Here is a 21,225-nt window from a genome sequence, read left to right as displayed (position 1 = left end):
ATTCATCAGTTTACTTAATCCTATGCTATCAATCCCTTTTACTAACAGCTATATGCAGTTTTCATTAGACATCTTAAATATCCTATCCAGCTCAGCAGCACGATCCAAAAGAAACCCGTACTTGTCAGAAGGACCCTCTTATGAATTTTCTTGAAGATGAACCAGTCCCGCAAAGCATCAGGGTAACTGTCCCCGAATGACACAAGACACAACGAGGCCAAGGTAAAGATCTGACTATGTGCTTTTGACAGAGAAGCTTAACCACGTTGCCGTGACAAACAACCTTCCAAGAAAACAGCCAGAACCGTGACTGGCAGCATGGTGCCAGGACGTTCCCAAACCTGAGACCCCGCGTCACCTCTAGCATGTCCACATCGACAACGTCCACCCACACCGCACAGTCCGAGCAGGTGCATCGCTCCCTCGGCAAGGCTTCCCGTGCGATCCAGCACACCAGCCTCTCCTGGTTAAACAGTTCTCTCTGAGTTGCCGCAGGGGCCCTCTGAAGCCCCCCAAGTTAGCCGAAGTCAAAAAGAACTTTATTTAGAATTTGATAGGAAGTTTGTAAAAAATACCAAAAAGTTTCACACAATCTGTTATCAGGAGCATTTTAAGTAAACTTGTTCACCTAACAGAGGAGCCAGATCTGGTCCTGCACGAGCCTACTTTTAACAAAATTCATTTACCTAATTAAGTTTAATCTCAGCCCAACCATGCACAGAACTGCTTTTTTTTTTAGGGGTCCCTTTCTACAAATTTTCCACAACTTTCTGTTTCCATATTAGTTTGTCCCTTTTTTCTATCTAGAAACAACCATCAGTGGGACCAAATGACCTTCTTTTCCCTCAACCAGACGTGACTCCCTTTCTCCTTCCTTTTTATACTCAAAACAACTATCTATCCTACTTTCCTACTGTATGCTGAAATGTTCCCCCTGTTTTTTTATTATTTGAGATTTCTTCTTTTAATATTAAGAAAGGAATTATACAGCTTTATAATGGAAGATACTCATAAAAGGGTTAATTAGAGAATTAAAGAAATTATAGTATTAAAACACTGCTAGCAATTTTTGTAGAACTAGAAAAATCAATGGGCACAATTAAAGTGAAAAGGCGATCTTCTGAATGGGTGAAAAAATTGCAAATGATGTGTCAGAAATTACCATCCAGAATCTGTACAGAACTAAAACTTAACAACAAAATAAAAACAGTCCCATTAAAAAATGGGTAAAGGACATTTATCCCATTTTTAACTAGTTTCAATTACATATTTAAATTAAATCTTCAATTCTTAAAAATCTTAATTTCTAGTGACTGTTTCAGTACCTTTTTTCTTTGGGAATGACCCAGCTACAAAACTAGTCAGTAAACTTCCATCATTTAACTTAGCACAACTCTTAAAATTTCAAGTTAAGAAATAATCTCTCTAGATATTTGGTAAGTAGACATTCCTAAAACAATTATTTCCAAAGTGCTCGCCCAAAAGCTCTCATCCTATTTGCATTTAATTCACTTATAAGAATGCCATCAAACCAAGTTAATTAAGTTTTTCTTCCTGCTGACAACTCTGCAACAGAAACCACATGAACTTACTGACCTTCAGGAATCCTAGGTACAAAGGCATGTCTGTATTGATTATACCAACAAGATGAAGCTAGCCTCAGTATCAGATATCAACTTAATACCAACATTTCCTAGGTCCTCAGGAGCCTGTTTGTTCTGTCTAGCTTCTTTTATACTTACAAGTATTTAGTTTGTAAGCACTTAAACTTTTAAGTCAATTAATTAAATAAAACTCATTCACAAGTTAATTTTTTACCTAAAGACAGAACCAGAGCTCTCCTAGCTTTTCCGCTTGAGTTTTAAAAAGCTTTTTTTCCTTGAGAAAAAAAGGTAGCTCATTACATCTCAAAGGCACAGGAAGAGAAATGCAAATTTCTCCTCTAACAGCTTTTAAAAACCCAACTATCTTCCCTATTTATAGGACTTTTCCCCCCAGTTCCCAAATATCCACTTTGGTTTAAAGAAATAAGAGTAATAGACAATAATACATCATCACTCTCTCACACTCACATGCCTCACTTTCAGCAAAACCAGGAAGAGAGAACAGGACTTGGACTCAGGTACTGAGACCCCCTACACACACACAACCCCCCCCCCCCCACTGCCGCCAAAATAAAAGTCAAACTGCACGCCTCCCACTTTGCTGTGACAGCAGAGCCATCAGGACCACTGTTCTCCAGATCTCAGGGAGCGCTGAGCCCACACAGTGTTATAAATATATATATATTTTTATTGTTTCTTTCATTTATGGGAGCATAATGGAGCACGCCCTAGTGGGACTGGAAGGTGGAACAGAGCTCTGATCATCCTATGCTATCAACCCTCAAGCAAACAAGTTCAAAACAGTCTCTCAGGGTTACAGTTCCCTGGCCCCAAAGGCAGCACCCCAGCAAGTGCCCAGCCAGAGACGAGGCTGAATCAAAGACCAAGGCTGGAAAGGGAACGTCCCTGCTGATGCTTCACCCCAGGCGAGGCCAACATGAGAGGGAGGACACCCGGGTACCGTCACACGGGAGCCCCAGTACTCAGAGACGCCTCAGCCAATCCAGGTGTGCGCACAAGCGTGCACACACGCACACGCGCACACACACACACACACACACTCCCACAAACAGAAGCTCAGATGAGGTGTGGTCCCCAAATTCCACTTCCTCTCCCAGATGGAGGCTCCCCAGTGGCCTGGCTCCCAAACAAGAATGGACCCAGGGTGGCTCCCAGTGAGCCCAGAATGACCCACTTTCCGGGAGGGAAGGAGCCTGGGTGGAGTGGGGACAATCTTCCATCCTACACAACCGGAGTGGCTCACCCCAGAACCAGACACACACACACAAACGGCAGGTAAGGTTTGGTCACACAGGCCACAGAGGAGGTGTCGCCTAAAAATTCCACTTCCACCCCCAGACGAGGCCTCCACACAGGTGGGCCCGGCCCTCGGAGGGGCAGGGACCCGGGGGGCTCACGATGAGCCCGGGGCGGCTCCCTTCCCAGAGGGACCGAGCCCAGATGGAGTGGGCAGGTTCCCCGCCCGCGCGAGCCGGAGACACTCACCCCTGCAGTGTGGACGCAGCTCCAGAAGGTTCTCGGCTCCAAAGAGCCTCGTCCCGGGGCGGCCTTGACCTCAGGAAGGGTCCCTCCTGCTTCCCGGAGTGACGTGAGCCCGGGCCGCTGCTGGGACCCGGGGAGGGGCTGCCCTCGGCCAGGGCCGACCCTGCCCGGGCACAGGATCCCTGCTGGCTCCCCTGAAAGTGTTCCCGACACGAGTCCGTGTGCCCCATGCACGGTGAGGCCAAACAAACCAAAATGCCGGAGTTTGGAGCAGAGAAATGTTCACTGCTGGGCCAAGCAAGGAGTACGGGTGGCTCGTGCCCAAAACCCGCCCCCTACTCGAGGGGTTTCAGCTGAGCCTTTTTTTTTCTTTTTTTTAAGAATCTTACTTTTTTAAGCGGAGAAACGGATTGAACCTGGGACTGCGGGCATGCTGAGCACCACTGAGCGCTCCCCACCCACCTCAGCTGAGCCTTTTTAAAGACCAGCTGAGGGAGAGGCAGTCCCAGGGTGTGTGACCAGCTGTGCACAATTCTCTGGTCGATGGTGAGCAATCCTGAGGCACCGGGTCTGGGGGCCATGTGCTCATGGTCCTCACATAGTTAATTTCTTCTCCTGCGTGGTAGGTTTTAGCGTCTATGGTCTGGGTCCTTCAGAGAGGAGCTGCCGAATATGGGATGGGGAGGGGTCTGCCCCAGGAAGGCCCCCTAGGGCCCTGCTTTTCACTATGACATCAGTCAGTTGGCTGATGGTCCATTTTTTTGGCTGTGGAAACACAGACTGTGACCGTCCACCTCAAAGAGGAGGGCTATGATGGTAAGGTGGGCTCTGCCCCTCCTCAAACATAGAGTTTTACAAGCTGGTAATACCAGCCAGCCTGCTGCTAAAATACCACCATTAGTGACAGAGCTGAGGGTCTGGCTCCCGAGGAAACGGGTATTTGGGAAAAATGAGGATCCAAGCAGAAGGGGTGGTGCTGATGGTGGTGAGTAAGGGGGAAAAGGGCTGCCCTTTCGCTCCACGTGACCCCCTCGGGCAACTCCAAACTGATTCTTTAGACCTGAGCGAGGGCCTTCAGTCCCACTAAGAGATACCGATGAGCCCTGCAAACAGCTTCAGGTAGTAAAACAGTAAGCGGCTCTAAAAAATCCTGAGGTTCCGGAATACCCAAGAGGTCACATCAGCTACAACTGCTGAAACTGCTTTTCTTAAAAATAACCACTGATGCAAAAGTGAACGGAATGGAGAACTCTTACCACTTTTTAAAGACCTCGTCCCACTTTCTAACAGGTGGGAAGGGCATCGGACAGAACAGGTGGGCACCCTCAGCCTCAAGGCGGGGGCGGGGGGGGGGCTCCAGGGAACATCTGTGGTTAGTCATTTCTCCTACTGGTGGTTTTTTTTTTTTTTTTTTTTTTTTGTATAAGTTAGCTTGACCTAATTTATCATATACATGAGTCAACAATGATCAGGCCAACTGTTAAGATATTTTCTAGTGACCCTCATCTTTCACCATCGGTCAGAAAAGTGAGCTTGTTAGGACCTGGGGGCTCCCAGGCATTGAAAGTCCAGCACTTCTCACTCGCTCATCTGTGTGTGTACCAGCCTGGCCGAGGTGTGGGGTGGTTCTCCCGTCACCGCCTCAGCTCTCAGTTTCTCAAGCCCACCTGGAGCCAGGCGTGTTTCCAGTTCTCACAGAAATGATAGAGACATTCAGAGACCCATGAATTGAGTAAATCAAAGTTAGGGGGGAAATCATGGGTCAATCATCCACTTTGATTGTAAGAGGACACTAAAGAAAAGGAGGAATTGATCTTTAAAACCTAAACATAAACTTTCTTTTGTATCATAAAGGTAATATTTGGTTATTATATAAATTTACAGAAAACGAAAAACACCTTATGACCCCACCGTGTAGTGACCGAGTCTGTTAACATCTTCCAGGACTTCTGTGCGCACATGTGGGTATATTTCCGTAACAAACAGGATTATGCTGTGTGTGCTGCTTCAAAGCCTTTTTTTCAGTTATTATCTGTGTCTTAAACTTTGATTTTTTTTTTTTTTTTTTTGGAAATGGTCCTCTGATGGGCATCTTTGTAGCTGAACCTTTGTGGACATTATGAATTCTTAAGTTAATTCCTGGAAGGGAAATGACTGCATATGTAATAGCACATTGCCCCTCGGAAAGACTGTACCAAGTTACAGGTGTTCAAAATCTCTAAGGCAAAAATAGCTGGTCCCTTGCTCCCTGACGTGGGGTGTGCGTGGGCTGCCTCCTCCAGCAAGCACCCAGTTCCAGAAATGTCCCCCCCACTTCCAACTGGGGTGTCGCTGTTACCCTCTCCTCTCCTGACAACCACAGCATGTCCATCCCCAGTAAACCATCTCTGCGAGCCCAGAGGGCAGGTGTGGTCACAGCACGGCTGCAGAGGACACCGTCCATGGTCCTTACACGGAGGCTGCATGAATCTGTCTTCCCAAAGGGAAATGTGGGGAAGATCTGCATGTTTCTTGTCAGAGCAAGCAAGTGCTTGACTCAGGTAGAGGAAGGTGCTTCATCCCCAGCGTGTCTCCACCTGCCTCCCTGAAGGCTGAGTAAAAGTGGGCGACGTCCTGGCCTGACTTCTGGGATATTTCTCCTCACTCCATCTTTCCCAGCCACGCTGCCTGGCGGTGAATATTTAGGGCTACGTTTCCAGGTGTACACGGTCCTACTGTCTCTTATGGGCAATCACCTCTCAAAGGGAAGGGAAGATGGGGAAAGAGGCTGGAAAGGGGACTTTTCAGAGCTGCTAATTTGAAACTGAACTGAGTCTTGGGTCCACTTTCATTTACTTAAATGCTGGAAAGAACTCATCCCCTTCCAGTTACCCAGAACAAGAGGGACATAGAAACAATTGCTAAATTCTTGTTTAGGAGAGACTTCCACTCAGGAGTTAGGAACTCAGTGAGGAGGTGTTTCTCAAACACCTGTGGAAGGAACGAAAGGAGGGATGGAAGGAAGGACGAAGGAAGAGGTAAAGGAGGGAAAGGGCGGTGGCCGGGGACACCCGGAAACCACAGAGACGGCCAAGCCCAGGACCTGCAGAGGGGGACACGGCTGCTCACTCTGGGGCTCAGGGCTGCCGGACCGCGTGGCGAGTGACCTGGGCCACGTCCCAGAAGCCGACAGCCTGAGAAGCTGATAGAAGCTAAGGCACCTCCACGAGCACCTCAGACCCACTCCTGTCGTCGCCAGTGGTCCCCACGGTCTCACCTGCTTGTGTCCGAGCACAGAGAACTGAGTGCTGCGCGGTGACATCGCTTCCAGGCAGCTGGGTCCCTAGGTGCAGGATGCCGAGTGAAGCTCTCAGGACGTTTCCAGACTGTAAATTAAAACAGTCAGCTGCACAGACATACTGCCCTGTCCTTCCCCCTCCAGGCCCCGCGCTCTTGTTCAGTGTGCGCGCTGCCTCCCCGCGGCTGAAGCCGGCACTGCATCACCTGCTGTCCTAAGCAAGACTGCCTGTCATCCATCCTAAAACCCACTTTCTTCAAGCTCTAAGGGGCTGCGCTGTGGTGGAGATTTGTGAAATGGGACAGGCAGATTCCTGCTCATCGCACCCCCCCACCCCACCCCACCCCACCCCAGCCTTAGACCTCGGCCTCTCTGTGAACTCCTGGTGGGGGGGGGGGGGTCTCACAGGGGCAGGGAGCTCCGAAAGGCACATGCGAGAAGGGAGTGGCGTGAGAACGTGTTGGAGATTCTGTTTTCTCCTTTGATTCATGTGATTGATTCTTTCCTCCGGTCTGGCTTCTGCTCTTTGTCCCCAAGTCTAGCACGGTGCCTGGCAGGTGACATGCAGGACTTCCAGAAGGCTTATCTGGTTAAGTGAAACGTCCTGGACAGTCTCCTCCCCACCTTCTTGTCTTTCCATTTCCTTGGCGTTTGGTTTTTGCGTTTTATTTTCATTTCTCTCGGTTGACTCCAAGCACCAGAGCAACATTCTTGCAAAGGTTTGAACTCACTTGAGAAACCCTCCGAGCAATGGCAGGCACATTTGTGTGCCCTACGTTTCTAAAGGCTCATGGCCAGATTAAAACTTGAATAAGTGGAGAGCAGACTTGTCCTTGGTGAAAGGACTACATTTCATAAAATTGCCTGTTATTTATAATTGTACCTACAGGTCCAGAGCAGTTCTATCAAAATCCCACCAGAGTCTAGGGAAGGCTTAAGGGGAAATGGCATGGGGGTGCCATTCCGTAAAAATGGTTCTAAAACTCAGCCAGAATAAGAAGTGGGAGAAAACCTCAAAAGAAATTCTGAAGAGAACGAGTAAATGGGGAAAGATGTATCTTTCCAGACTCTAAACTGTAAACACTGCTTTAAGAAGGGACAAAGCCCATGGGGTACTGACCCAAGAATAAGTATATTGAAAAAAAATAGAAGGACAAAAAGATCCTTTACAAGTAGTCAGTTTGCTGATTTCAAGCCATTTGGAATCCAGGAGCCCAGACAACACGCATAAGTAAGTGGACAGAAGGGAGGACCACTGCTTGCAGGGGTGCTGGATGCCAGCTGCCCCTGTGGGAGGGGGACGGGCTCCAGCCACATGGAGCAGACAGGAATCATCAATGGATGCAATGTCGAGGAGGAGGGAGGGGCAGATTTTATTAGGGAGCAGGATATGAGCATGGTCTTAAAGCATCTCCCCACGGACTGGTTATAAGATGAAAGGGGAAAACACTAACTGTACAGTCATTACCAAGTGATCAAACTTACCAGCACCAGCGGGGGGGGGGGGGGCAGGCATAGCTCAGGGGTAGAGTGGTGCTTAGCATGCACGAGGTCCTGGATTCAACCCCCAGTACCTCCATAAGTAAATACATACATACATAAATTTTTAAAAATCAATAGCAGCAGTGAAGGACAGAGGTGTAACCAGATACAATATGAGAAGGACAAAAATGTCACTTATATTCTATCTCAGCCGGAATACATAGTCTATTTTTGTTTTTTTGGAGGGGAAAGTAATTAGTTTTATTTACTTAGTGGAGGTACTGGGGATTGAACCCAGGACCACATGCATTCTAGGCATGCACTCTACCACTGAGCCATACCCTCCCCCTTGGCATGCATAGTCTGAAGCTATGGAATTAAGGAATGTGTGGCAATGCACCCCAAATTCTTCAAAAAAAAAAAAAGAGTTAAATGCATAAAAGCCAAAAAAAAAAAAAAACCAACAAAACAAAACAAAACAAAAACGGGATATAGATACCAGATTAAAAGAGATTAAAGAGACGTGACAACCAACTGCAATACCCAAACCTAGCCTGGGTCCTGTATTGAGGGGCAGGGGGCTGGTGGGAGGAATGCGGTGTGAGAAATGACATTACTGAGCCAGCTGGTAAAACTGGAACATAGACTTTAAAGTACTGTGTCAATGTTAAGTTTACTTAAATTGATAACCCTACTTTGATTACGTGAGAGAAATTTTTATTTCTAGCAAATGCACGCTGAAGTATCAAGAAGTAAAGAGTCAGGGGGATGCAACATACTCCCCAAAGTTCAAGGAGAGACTTGGGAGAAAACATTTATATGAAATAAGTAGATAATAAAGCACTAGGGGCAAAATGTTGGCCATTGGTGACTCTAAGTGACAGGTGTGTGGATGCTCTCTGTACTATTATTGCAAATTCTCTAATTTTTAAGTTATTTCTAAACAGAAAGTTTTTTTTTTAAGAATACACACAGTTCAAAAATAGGCAAAATTTGGGGGAGGGATAATTTAGTAGTTTGGGATTAACAAATACACACTCTATATAAAATAAACAAGGACCTACATACAGCATAGCACAAGGAACTATATTCAATTTCTTGTAATAAGCTATGCTGGAAAAGAATTTGAAAAAAATGTAGGTATATGTTGAACCTAATTGCTTTGCACTTGAAACAAACATTGTAAATCAAGTACACTTCTATAAAAAAATTGTTTTTAAAGAATGCTATATGATTGGAATCATATGGCATGTACATTTTTGAGGCTGAATTTTTTTATTCAGTATAATTTTCTAGAGAGTCATCCAGACTGTGATATGTATCAGTAACTTTTCTTTTTTATGGCTTTGGAGTATTCCATAGCATGAATATACTGCTTTGTTTAGCCATTAAAAAAAAAAACAAAAAAAAACAAAAAAAAGAATAAGCAAGACCACTACAGGCCGCGAGCGATGGACTGGAGGTCCGCAGGCTCCCCCTCAGACGGAGCTCACAGGAGGCAGGCGTGATGCTGGAGACACTTGCCACCTGGGCGTCGGCCATGGCTATGTCGGGGTGTGGGTTTATCTGTAGACATTTATTGAGTTGTTCACTTAAGATTTGTGCTCTTCTACATATTATGCCTCAATTATAAGTTTAATTTTAAAGTTTTTTCGCTAACTGTGGTTGAGAACACGTCATGTGTATGAAAAGCAGGGAACAGGAGGTGAGGGGGCGGTGGAGAAAGTCATGAACTGGGACCCAGAAAAACGACTTCACAGGTGGCCTCAGACCTGCACAGCCACAGTCAGTTACCAGAGAACTACCCCCAACAGAATGATACCACTGACCCATCATTGCCGAAGAAACTCTCCGTCCCAGAGGGACTGGCCGAGAGGTTGGTCAAGAAAGGTCTCCACGAGACCTGAGACCAGGCCTGAAAGCACATGGAGGAGCTGGAGACCAAAGGGTCCCCTCGGCCGTGCTTCTTCCTGACCGCCCCCCTCCCCCTTCCTAACCGCTTCTGTCCGCCGCCAGGGCAGTAAGGCTTTCCCTGAAGGCGGGTTTGATTTTTTTTTTTTTAATGCACAAATACAGCCCTGAAGAAAGTCCTATCTGTGGAATAAAGACATAAACGAGTACATACATCTAATAAGTTTTTTAAAAAGACTATGACGGGGAGGGCATAGGTCAGTGGTTGAGCGTGTGCTCAGCATGCACGAAGTCCTCGGTTCGATCCCCAATGCCTCCATCAAAATAAATAAATAAATAAACCCAATTACCACCCCTTCCAAAAATAACCAAACAAGAAAAAAAATTTTTTTTAAGAATTTAAAAAAAACCCACAATGATGATAGACTCTCAAGACACTTACCAAGTCTACATGCTTGATTGAAGTGTTGCGGAAAAATGTGTTACAGCTCGCTGTTACAGCTCAGTTGTGACAGCAACCTAGATCCAGGCGAGAGACTCGGAGAGTCGGACAGCTCAGCTTTATTATGCAAGCAGGCCCACAGGAGTTAACACTTCAAACTCTGGACCCCATCTGTAGGTTTACACAGGCCTTTTATAGGCTGCCAGTTTTACACTTGCAACATCATATGCAAATAAAGTACAACAGAAGTTGACCAACCAGGAACAAGCTTTGTAGAAATAGACCAATCAGGAGTGAGCTCCATGCAAATGAAGTACTACCAATGGGCCAATCAGAAGTTAGGGAAGTGGACCAATCAGAAGTGAGAGTAATACCCAATCAGGAGTGAAGGAAATAACCAATCAGAAATGAGCTCAGGGAACCAATAGAATTTTAGGTGTAAGTTAGCCGCTTTAGAGGCAGAAAGTGAGATAGAGCCTCTGGGCCAGGGAACCTGACGGTGCTGGGAGGAGAGCAGCGGCCCTGCCTAGGGGTCTTGCTGGTCTTTTTATGGGGCTTCCCGCCTCAACCCCACATTTATGGACGAGCCTCTCCCATGTCTGGACATTGTGCTAATTCTGGGAAGACCACATCGGGTCATTCAAAGCCCCAAAGAGCTTGCACACTCAGAGGAATACATAACAGAGAGTCATACTAAAAATACCAAGTTGGGACCTCTCGTCTGCAAAGTGAAATGAGATCACGTTTCTGTTTCAAAACATAACCATGACAGATGAGATATGTAAATTGACAGAGCCAGATTCCACAACAATAAACCAGAAAATGAAAAATATATATATAAAGCAGGGGACAAGCCTCCTAAGACGTGGATGAGAAAAAGAATCATGGCAGTGAGTTAAAGGAGCCAAAATGCTTGGCCCAAGAGGGGGACCAAAGGCAAGGTTTACGTGAAGCCAGAGGAGGGGTCCGCCCTCCCCATGTCCTCGTCACATGAAGACAAGAGAGAAAACCAACCAACCATTGTTGCCGGTGGCATTTACTGGTCCGGGGATGTGGGAGACCACAGTCTAAATGCTATAGCCAAGAGGGAAACCAAGTTCCTCCTGGCTCAGTAAGTGGATTTGCAAAGCCTCTGTTATCACCAGAGATGAACACCTTTTGAAATCATTCTGAACGAAGGGTCCAGGAGCCAGGCAGAAGTGACTACAAAAACCCTCGGATGGAGACACATGAGCAATGAGGCAGAAAGAGAGAAAATACACTTTTAAGGGTCAATAAACAAAATATCTCCCATTCAAAACGAAAATTCTTTTAGAAAAATTTCATGTTATAGTTTTAACATAAAGAGAAATCCAATGTTAAGGAAGAGCCCAAACAACCAACAATCAGAATGAATTCTTTCCATAGGAAAGTTATAAACAGCCCAACAAAGATCTTAATGTGTTTGGGATGCTCGGAGATGACTAAAACTGTAAGTTTCTTTCAACATGGCAAGAAATGACAAAATAAAAACAGGCACAAAGGAAACCAGAATGGATTGCTATACCATGAAATGGTACGTTCCTAACAATTTAACTTCAAAATAGATAAAGCATGTGAAAATAAAATACCAAGGGAAAAAATCACAAATCAATGACTATAGTAGAAAATGTTAACGCACCTCTATTAGGAAGAAGCCGACAAAAATCAATGAGGACAGAGAGAATCTGAGCAACACGATTAACAAATTTAATCTAATGGATATTTATGGAGCCATTACACCTGGCAGCCCAGAACTCCCTCTGGACTCTTTTAGGCATTAATTAATATTTTACTCTTTCTGGAAGATTCATCCCAGCCTTACTCTAGATAACATGCCTCTCATTTCTGGCTTTATTGCATCAGTGACAATAATTACAGCTAAGATGTCCAGAGCCAGGCTAATCACTTCACCTGTTACCTATAATCTAATCTTCAAAACAACTCTCTAAGGTTGTACTTTCCAAAGAACAAGCCACATGCGACTCTTGAATGTTTGAAGTGTGTCTGGTCCGAATTGAGATATAACGTCAATGTACAAACTACACTGGAATTTTAAGAAGTAGTGTAACAGAAAAGAACAAGTCTGATTCGGTATCAGATCTGTTTGGCTTTAAACCTGTGCCCTGTTTTCTAGGCTTAGGCTTGCTGGCTCTGCACCTTTTGCAAAACAACGTTGCCTTTAGCCTGAAATATACAGGAGAGCCTATTCTCAAGGCTCTGCCCTTTAAGGATATTAACACTTTTTCACTTACATAGAGATAACAAGTTGCAAAATACAAAATAACATTTGTTTTATTGGAGGTTTTACAGGGGCACCATGAAGTGACCCACGTGGATGGCTGCAAGAACAAAGGATTCCTACACCAAGAAGTTTGCAACAACCAACCACACCCCCTCCCCTTTTGAGTGTAAAAGGAGCCTGAATTTTGACTTGAGTGAGATGGTTCACCAAGACATTAGTCTACCATCCTCTTGGTCTGCCAGCTTTCGGAATAAAGTCGCTCTTCCTTGCTCCAACACCTCATCTCCCGATTTATTTGCCTGTCGTGCAGTGAGCAGAACGAGTTTGGACTCGGTAACATGCCCAAGGTCACAAAACAGGCACGTAGTGAGGCCAAGACGCAAAGCTGGGTCTCTCTGCATCCAGAATGTGAAATCATAAGAAATATACACATTGGGCCCTACCCCAAGATTCTGACACAGAGCTCCTGAAATCCTCGTAAGTAGGGGTATAAGGAGAGTCTTTTGTTCTCATATTTTGTCTTTGACCCTGGTTCCTGACACCAACCTCCCACATCCCTGGGAATTCCCTGGGGGACAGGAACTCAGGGTGGGCTCCTGGGTGGGGCTGGTCACCAGGAAGACCAGACCTTGGTTAGACACTCAGAACCTTCAGCCCCGCCCCACCTCCAGAGAGGGAGGAGACTGGAGACTGCTCCCAGTGACACGATGAAGTTATGTAAAAATCCCAATTGCGCAGGAACTTCTGGCTCAGAGAACAGGCCCAGGTGCCGGGGGTGGCACACCCATGCGGGAGGGGAAATTTCCCCTCTACCTCTCATGGGTGCTCGTGGCTGGACTTGTAATAAAATTAACACAAGACAGATGAACTGGGGGAAAAGAAACAGTTTAAGTAGTAAACACGGAGGTCTCATAGAAATGAGATTTATAAAGTGGCCAAAGCAGGCAGTTTGTGTTCATTACAGACAAAGAAACAGCAAATTTGAGAGGACGTGACCGGCAGAGGAGCCGAGGTCTGGGTGCTTAGTAAACAGAGAAGCAGCAGGGCTAGTTTATAGAGGCTTCCCAGCCCTGAATTCCCTGCCTCTGCTGACGAGCGTCTCTGTAGCTCTGGGTACAGGGAGGGCACCTTTCCCGTGGGAGGCTTATTCCCTGCTTTCAGGGGACAGAGAGGAGGGTCACCGTCCCTCCTGTACCAGCTGTTTCTTAAGTACCTTTAATTCAAGACAACAGAAATTCCATCGGGGCATACTTGGGGCGGCCTGTGCTGGGCCCCACCCACCTGAGCTCCCCAGGGGCAGAAGTCCCTGCACCTGGGACCCTCTGAGACCTCGCCCTGTGTGTCTCCCCACCTGGCCATTCCTCTGTCCCTGTATCACATCCTCCATGATGTGATAAGCTGTAAACGTAAGCGTCTCCCCGAGTTCAGGGAGCTGTTCTAAAGAATGATGGAACCCAGGGAAGGACCTGTGGGAATCTTCGATTTACAGGCAGGTTGGAAGGAAGTTGTGAGTAACCAGGGACCTTGGGACCGGCATCTGGGATGCAGGGGACAATCTTGATGGACGGAGACCCCAACCTGGGGGTCTGTGCTAACCGCCAACTCCAGTTAGTGTCAGAGTCAAAGTGGATCATCCAACACGCCGCTGGCATCCCAGAGAATTACCTGGTGAAGGAAGACCGCTTGGACACCGGGGGACCAAAAGTGACAGAAGTGAGGTGTCCTGTGTGAGGAGGGTGCACAGAGTGCTCGCCCTGGGCCAGAGGCAGAGGTGTGACTCCTTTGCCCATGGCCTTCAATCCTGAGACTTTTTCTGGGCCACAGAAACCTCCTCGGAGCAGCAGGGGCTAAAATCACGCTTGTTCCTGAATACCAGGCACGGGGAGGTCTCGAGGCAATACAGACGGCGCTCAGTACTTGCTTCTATGTGTTTGTATGCATGTATTCTGGTCAGGGAAGGAGGTAGGCCCTCAACACAGGCCCTGGCTCAGACCAGGGCATGACTGGAAATGGAACTGCCCACTTGTTAAGTTGGAAGAATCTGGAGCTTCTTTGGGTGCCCAGGGGAAGGGGTGAAGGGCCGGGGCCATGGAGAAGGTGGGGAGGAATGGAGAGGGGGTCAGGCTGGACGGGGCAGGGGACAGTGAGGGCGGGCCCTAGATGGCAGCTGGGGCTGGGGGGGCCTCTCAGAGCGAGGATCCTCGATGTCCGGTGTGAACTGACCTGCCAGGCTGGCCCACAGCCCCCCTGACCTGGACCAACGGCCACCTGCAATCTTCAGTTGCAAAGCCAGCCCACGAGTGTGAGTGGCGTTGGCTGTGGTGGGGGAAGGAGGCTGGGCCTGGGGTGGGGGATGCATTCCCCAGAGGAGAAAACGGCCACCGGATCCAGTGGGATCCAGACATCAGCAGAAACAGGCAATCAGAGCAAGCAGGCACTGGGAGGAACACGTGCCTTCCATCGTCTCCCCGAGAACTCAGAAGGCCAGGCCTGCAGAGGGCTTGGACACCCACTTGGCACTGGGTCCAACTGATACAAACAGGCCGGGTGCCCCCAGCTCGATGTCCCGGCTTCTGCAACAGCCGAGCCTGCACCTGGGACCTGCAGAGCCCAGGCCTCTTCTGACCAAATCACTTACAGAATCCTCATTGCCACATCTTACTTAGGCACATGAATTAAAAAAAAAAAAAAAGAAAAAAAAGGAAGAACTGTAAAAAACAAACAAACATCTAATTGCAGAGAGACACTGCCCACCCCAAATCACAAGGGAGAACGAATGTGTGTGTGTGTGTACACGTGTGTGTTACACATGTGTATGTGTGTGTGCACGGGCAGGAGGACTCTCTGGGGCAGGGGCTGGCCCTGCCTCCCACCCCCACCTTAGCCTCAGCCTTGGGGAGCTGAGCTGGGAGAGCCTCGGAGAAGGTTCTGAGGGCTGGAGGGAGTCACACGTGTGAAGGGCTGGCCAGGACCTCGCCTTTCCCTCCCCAGACAGCAGTGCTTCCTGGGACCAGGCCCCGCCTGCTAATGGGAACCTCGACAGGGAGTCACCTGGAGGGAGAAAAACACGGGGACTTCTTAGCTGTCAGCCCTCAAGCCTGCTTCTCCCCAGGGCCTAGCCACAGCCCCCCCTCCGCCCCGGGGAGTGAACCCGGTCAGTTCTTCCGCGCTGCTGGGCAGGTGGGCACAGGACGCGGCTCTGAGTCTCTCGGGCCCCATCAAAACAGACATCCCTCCCCCACCTGTTTACCACCTACAGGGACGGAGAGCGGGTCAGTGACGGCCCCTCCACCGCTTGCACTGTCCACTTGCCACCCAGACTCCAGGCTGATCCCCCCGGAAGGCGGTCTTCCCCAGGGTGGGGGGGGGGGGCGGGCAGCAGCTGTCTCAAGCGAAAAGAAAAGGCCACCCTGGGTTCAGACCCACCCCAGGCACCTCTGAGATGGGAGGCCTTGTCAAAGTAGTGACCTCCTTTTCTTAATTTATATTTATTGATTGACTTCACATCTGCCCTCTCAAGTTTTTCCTCATAAATACTTGAATTTAGGGCTGTCTGTCTCTTTTTCAGTGTTGGTGGAGGTCACTCAAAGTCTAAGTTCCTTCTGCTTACCTCTCCTCTGAAGTCTGGATCTTCAGACTTCGCAAACTTTTCTTTTTTTAGTTGATGTACTCTAACTTCTGACAGGAAAAAGAATGACTTATCTTTATCCTGTTGTATCTCCACCAGTTTTCTGTGCCTTAAATTGTCACTTTCAGCTGCTGTGTCAAAAACGTTCTGCGGGGCTGGGAGTGGCTTCGCCACCCCCTTTTCTCCCGCCAAATGCAATATTAGTCCTGGTCGCTTTGCTGGTGAGTCCATAGGATATTCTACAAAGAGAATTATGTTCTGTGCAAATAAAACAATTTCCTTTCCAAACTGGATTCCTTTCATTTCTTTTGCTTATCGCATTGTATTGGCTTTGAGACAGGAAAGAAGGGAGCAGGGCACAGCCATTCAAGAAATGACACAGCCATTAACACTAAGGTGGCGGAAAAGTCAACTCCCAGTGGACCCTGAGGCCCAAGATGGCAGGAGAGTAGCCCTCCAATGGACCCTGAGCTTCATTACACACACCTAACGTATGAGCCTGGTGAATGACACTCCCACAGGCGCCAGGACAGCTCCCAGGCTGACCATGAAAGGTCAGAGGGAGGGTGGTGGCCCAGTTCCTAGGAGTCCCCGTCTCTGTCTCTCGCTCCCCTTCAGAGATGGTCTGTGCTCTGTCTATGGAGTGTGCATCTCTCTGAATGAACCTGCTTTTACTCACCTATACACTTGGCGGGGCGCATCCCAGGGACTCGACCAAGACCTGGGACATGGCCATCCTCTCGCCCCACATTTTTTCCTATATCGGCTTCAACCTATTTAAAGTGGTGTTCAGATGTGTGAACAAAGCAAAATCCCAAACTTTGCTACATCCTGATGTCATGCAGGGTTGCATTCTGGTGTCAGCCCTCCACTGGGCTCAGACGGCCGGAGTCTCGTTCCGTCTTCACCTGGCAGGGGACAGGGAGAGCCACAGTTGCTGATTATCACCTCTGCTGGCTGTTTTTTAGTTCAGAAATTCAAAGCACATGCAGACAGATCGTTGTGTGAAAGACAGGGGTGGGGAGGTTGGAGTGAGTCAGGAGGGAAGGGGGCAGGGCACAGCCATTCAAGGAATGACAGCAGTTGTCACCAAAATGGTGGAAGGTTCAACTCCCAGTTGGCCTTGAGGATTAAGATGGTGGGAGGTTTGATTCTAGCAGACCTTGAGCTTCATTATTTGCTCATTGTAACATATTAACATAGTGAATAACATGCCTGCAGGTGCCATGACAGTCCCAAGGCTAGCCACAAAAGGCCAAAGAGTGGGCAGCGGCCCAGTTCCTGGGAATCCCAGCCCCCTCCCCAGGGTAGTTAGAAAGGTCCTACCACTTGTAGGTGTATGAAGCTAATGAGCCCACGAAAACTGGCAACACGGCGCATTGTGGTCACCTCTCTCGCTCCGTCCTCTCTGGAGAGGGCCCACACTCTGTGGAGTGTGTACCTACTTTTATTTTAACCTGAGAACCCAACCTCCACACCTTTTTCCTTGCCTTTCTCTCACCTTCTGAAACAGCCTACGCTCTGCACTATATATCTCTCTGAATAAATCTACCTTTACTCAACGGTGGTTCACTCTTGAATTCTTTCCTGCCTGAAGCCAAGGACCCACAGTTGGCGGGGCATGTCCCAGGGGCTCAACTGAGACCTGGGACACGGCCATCCTCACGCCCCACATCCGTTTTTCCTGCATCACTGAGACCCTTCGATATATCCAATTTCTGTGCACTGAACTTCAAGGAAAAATGATAAAGCTCAGTACATCAGTATATTATTCAAGGCTGGTTCTAGCTGTTAGAAAATATTTTGTATCTTTTAGATCATTTTATAACACCCCTGCCTCCTCTCACCTGCCCAAGGATTTTCAGTAATAATCACAAAACTAAACTAATGATAATAATGATCAGGAAGGAAATGCAGACCGTAATGTTTCTATGATTGAGCTGCATGTGTATAATTATGCAGTAAATAAAATTTTAATTAAATCAATGTTAAATGACAACGAAGGAAAAAATGATTAATATATTAAATTATTGTAATGCAATTTTTGAAAAAGAGAAAAAAAAATTACCCACTCCATCCCAGTGATGAAATTCCATTATTGTTCTTGTGTTTGAGCCTTCCCTTCCTCAAATGTTAATGATTTGTTCAAAATCTGCATATTCATGTGAAAGGGACAGAACAGCCAGAGGTGTCCATCTGTTTTTTCAATCTCAGTTTATGGAAGACAGTTTTTATTCATTTTAATTTTGAAAGTTTTCTTTCACTTGAATTAACAGACAAATCATTAGGAAAAGTCTTAAAATATAAAGATTAATTTGACAGATTCGTGAAAATCCCAGTTCACAAGGAATTTCAGGAACGGCGGTGCTCCCCACAGCTTTTGTTTCTTCAGGTTTTTCCGACGTCACTGGAGCTGGAACGTTCCCACTGAAGTACTTTCACCAGGAAAGTCATCATCACCTTCTGTCCCATCTAGTAAATTCTCTGAATGTTTTCGTCCTGTACTGAACTTGCAGAAAATGACTGGATTCCGAACACTGATGTCATTCAGTCTACCGCTTTGTTTATTTATTTTTAAAGTTTTTGGGGGGGGGGGGGAGCAGGGGGATGTAATTAGGTTTATTTATTTAAAAATTTTTCTTTTTAGTGGAGGGACTGGGGATTGAACCCAGGACCTTGTGCATGATAAGCATATGCTCTGCCACCTGAGCTATACCCTCCCCCTGGTCTGTTACTCTAGAACGAGGGTCTTGCTCCTGGTGAGAACGATCCTGGGGTCCAGAGATCACCCTCCTGATTTCTCCTGCCATGTTTCCTGTAATTCTCAGCAATTTCACTCCACTGTCTATGGAGTTGTCTATTTCCTTACTTTTTTTTTTTTTTTTGCAATTGTTGCTTTGTCCCATAGTTTCTGTGCACCGAGCTTCAAGGAACAATTTTAAAGCTTGGTGCTTCTGGATACGTTACTCAAGGCTGACTCTGAAAAGATTTTTGACTCTGTTTGAAAAGATTTTCTTAAAAAAATCTCGAAAGAGAGACATTGCATCCAGCTGTCCTGTTTCATTCTGACGTCCTGTGGCAGCACAGGCACGTGTGGGACCACAGGGTGGGGGTACAAGCCACACCGGAAGTGAGCTACGCTGACAGATGGGGAACCCTCATCATTTACTTTTGAAACAGGCACGTGTGGCTGAGTTTGTGTGCTTCGGAGGCCAGTCCTGTAGCTGGGACTTTTTTTTTTAAACTGAAGTACAGTCAGTTTACAATGTTTCATCAATTTCTGGTGCAAGGTATCATGTTTCAGTCAAACGTGAACATACATATATTCATTTTCATATTTTCATGATTGGTTACTACGAGATATTGAATATAGTTCCCTGTGCTGTACAGTATAAACTTGTTTATCTATTTTATGTATAGTAGTTCATATCTGCAAATCCCAAACTCCCAATTTATCCTTTCCCACCCCCTCTCCCCACTGGTAACTGTAAGTTTGTTTTCTATGTCTGTGAGTCTGTTTCTGTTTTGTAAATAAGTTAGTTTATGTCTTTTTTTTTTTTTTTTAGATTCCACATATAAGTGATATCACATATTTGTCTTTCTGACTTATTTCACTTAGTATGATATTCTCTAGGTCCATCCATGTTGCTGCCAATGGCATTATTTCATTCTTTTTTATGGCTGAGGGGTGTGTGTGTGTGTGTCTTCTTTATCCTAGCTGGAACTTGAACTTACACATACTAAAACTCAACAGTACCCATGACAACATCTTAGAACAGAAGCCAACAGAAGATTTGCGAGGGGAGGGGTACATTATCACTGACATTGTTGGACTGGCCTATGTGTGGTGATGCTAAAACTGACTTTTTTTTTCCATCTTTCATCGCTTGGACCTTGGACAGCTGCCCTCCCTGTCTACAGTGGTTTAGCCCCTGCAGAGTGATACCACTTTTCAAGTGTAATTCTGGAAAAATCCAGGTGTGATGGCATCTAACGCTGGCCAGGATGCGGTGTCTGGGAGCAGCAGGGAGACAGTAGGCGGGGAGAAGGCAGAAGATACTCACTCATTGCTGGAGAAAATGGCCATCAGTCTTGCCTTTGGACTAGAATCTGGTAATATCTAGGGAAATTAAACATAAATATATCTTTCAATCCAACCGTCCCACTCCTGAGAAAGAGGCTGAATGTCTCTCAAACTGTCCTCATGCATCTGAGCCGAGGGCCTCCACAGGCCACTGGTGAGAGTAAGGTAGATCCGTGCTATGGGCTTAGGAAGGTTCCCATGATATTTTATTAACTGAGACAAGCGGGAGGGCTGGCTGAAAGTGTTGACCAGCAACAAGACCGTCCACGTGTGACAGGAACTTTCTAAGAATGTGAGAGCCGAGGTGGGGGCCCAGGAGGGCTCCTGCACACTGCAGGACAAGGGAGGGGAGGGGGCAAGGCAAGAGAAAAATGAGCTGTAGATGAGAGAGGGTAAGGAATGAGTCCCATGGTAAAGCCAGCACGCAAAGTATCATTCCGTTCACATAAAATGACATGTATTTGTTCACCGTCCCAGAAAGCCATGGAGAGAGACCAGCAGGCTATTCGGGGCTGCCAATTAGAACCTCCCACCGTGATGGATGTGCCTTATGTCCACGCTGTGCCGTCCCCACCAGCAGCCAGGAGACACGCGGCCACTGGGCGCTTGAAATGTGGTACGTGTGGCCGAGAAACTAGATCTTCAATTTGATTGAATTTTAATTAACTGTAAGCAGCTAGTACAACTATGATAATGGTTTTCTATAAATAGTACAGGTGCTTTATTCATCTTTGCTTTTTTCTACTCTTCTATATTGTTTGAATGGGTCTATGATGGGGGGTAGGTAATTAGGTTTATTTACTTATGTATTTAACGGAGGTGCTGGGGATTGAACCCAGGACCTGTTCATGCTAACCATGCACTCTACCCCTGAGCTATACCCTCTCCTTAAAAAAAAGTTAGTTTTATTTTTTTACATCACAAAATATGATGGAATGGTGGCCACACAAAGGGCTGGAAAGATGAATACAAATGTGATAGAGCAAGTCCAGTGAAATCTTACTGGTGGAATCTGGGTGGTGGGTATGTGG

General features: G+C 46.9%; 2 non-coding genes across 2 annotated transcripts; both read right to left on the bottom strand.

The window, feature by feature from the left end:
* Positions 1-8,139: 8,139 nt before the first annotated feature.
* Positions 8,140-8,211, bottom strand: TRNAS-AGA. Its single transcript has one exon. It is a non-coding gene; the product is annotated as a tRNA-Ser (tRNA).
* A 10,546-nt stretch (positions 8,212-18,757) lies between these two features.
* On the bottom strand, positions 18,758-18,831 carry TRNAD-AUC. Its single transcript has one exon. It is a non-coding gene; the product is annotated as a tRNA-Asp (tRNA).
* Between the last annotated feature and the right edge of the window lie 2,394 nt (positions 18,832-21,225).

The sequence above is a fragment of the Camelus ferus genome, chromosome 1, assembly GCF_009834535.1.
Source record: "Camelus ferus isolate YT-003-E chromosome 1, BCGSAC_Cfer_1.0, whole genome shotgun sequence".
NCBI classification, from domain to species: domain Eukaryota; kingdom Metazoa; phylum Chordata; class Mammalia; order Artiodactyla; family Camelidae; genus Camelus; species Camelus ferus.
The sequence above is the reverse complement of the archived record's forward strand: the minus strand, read 5'-3'. Positions and strand labels throughout refer to the sequence as shown.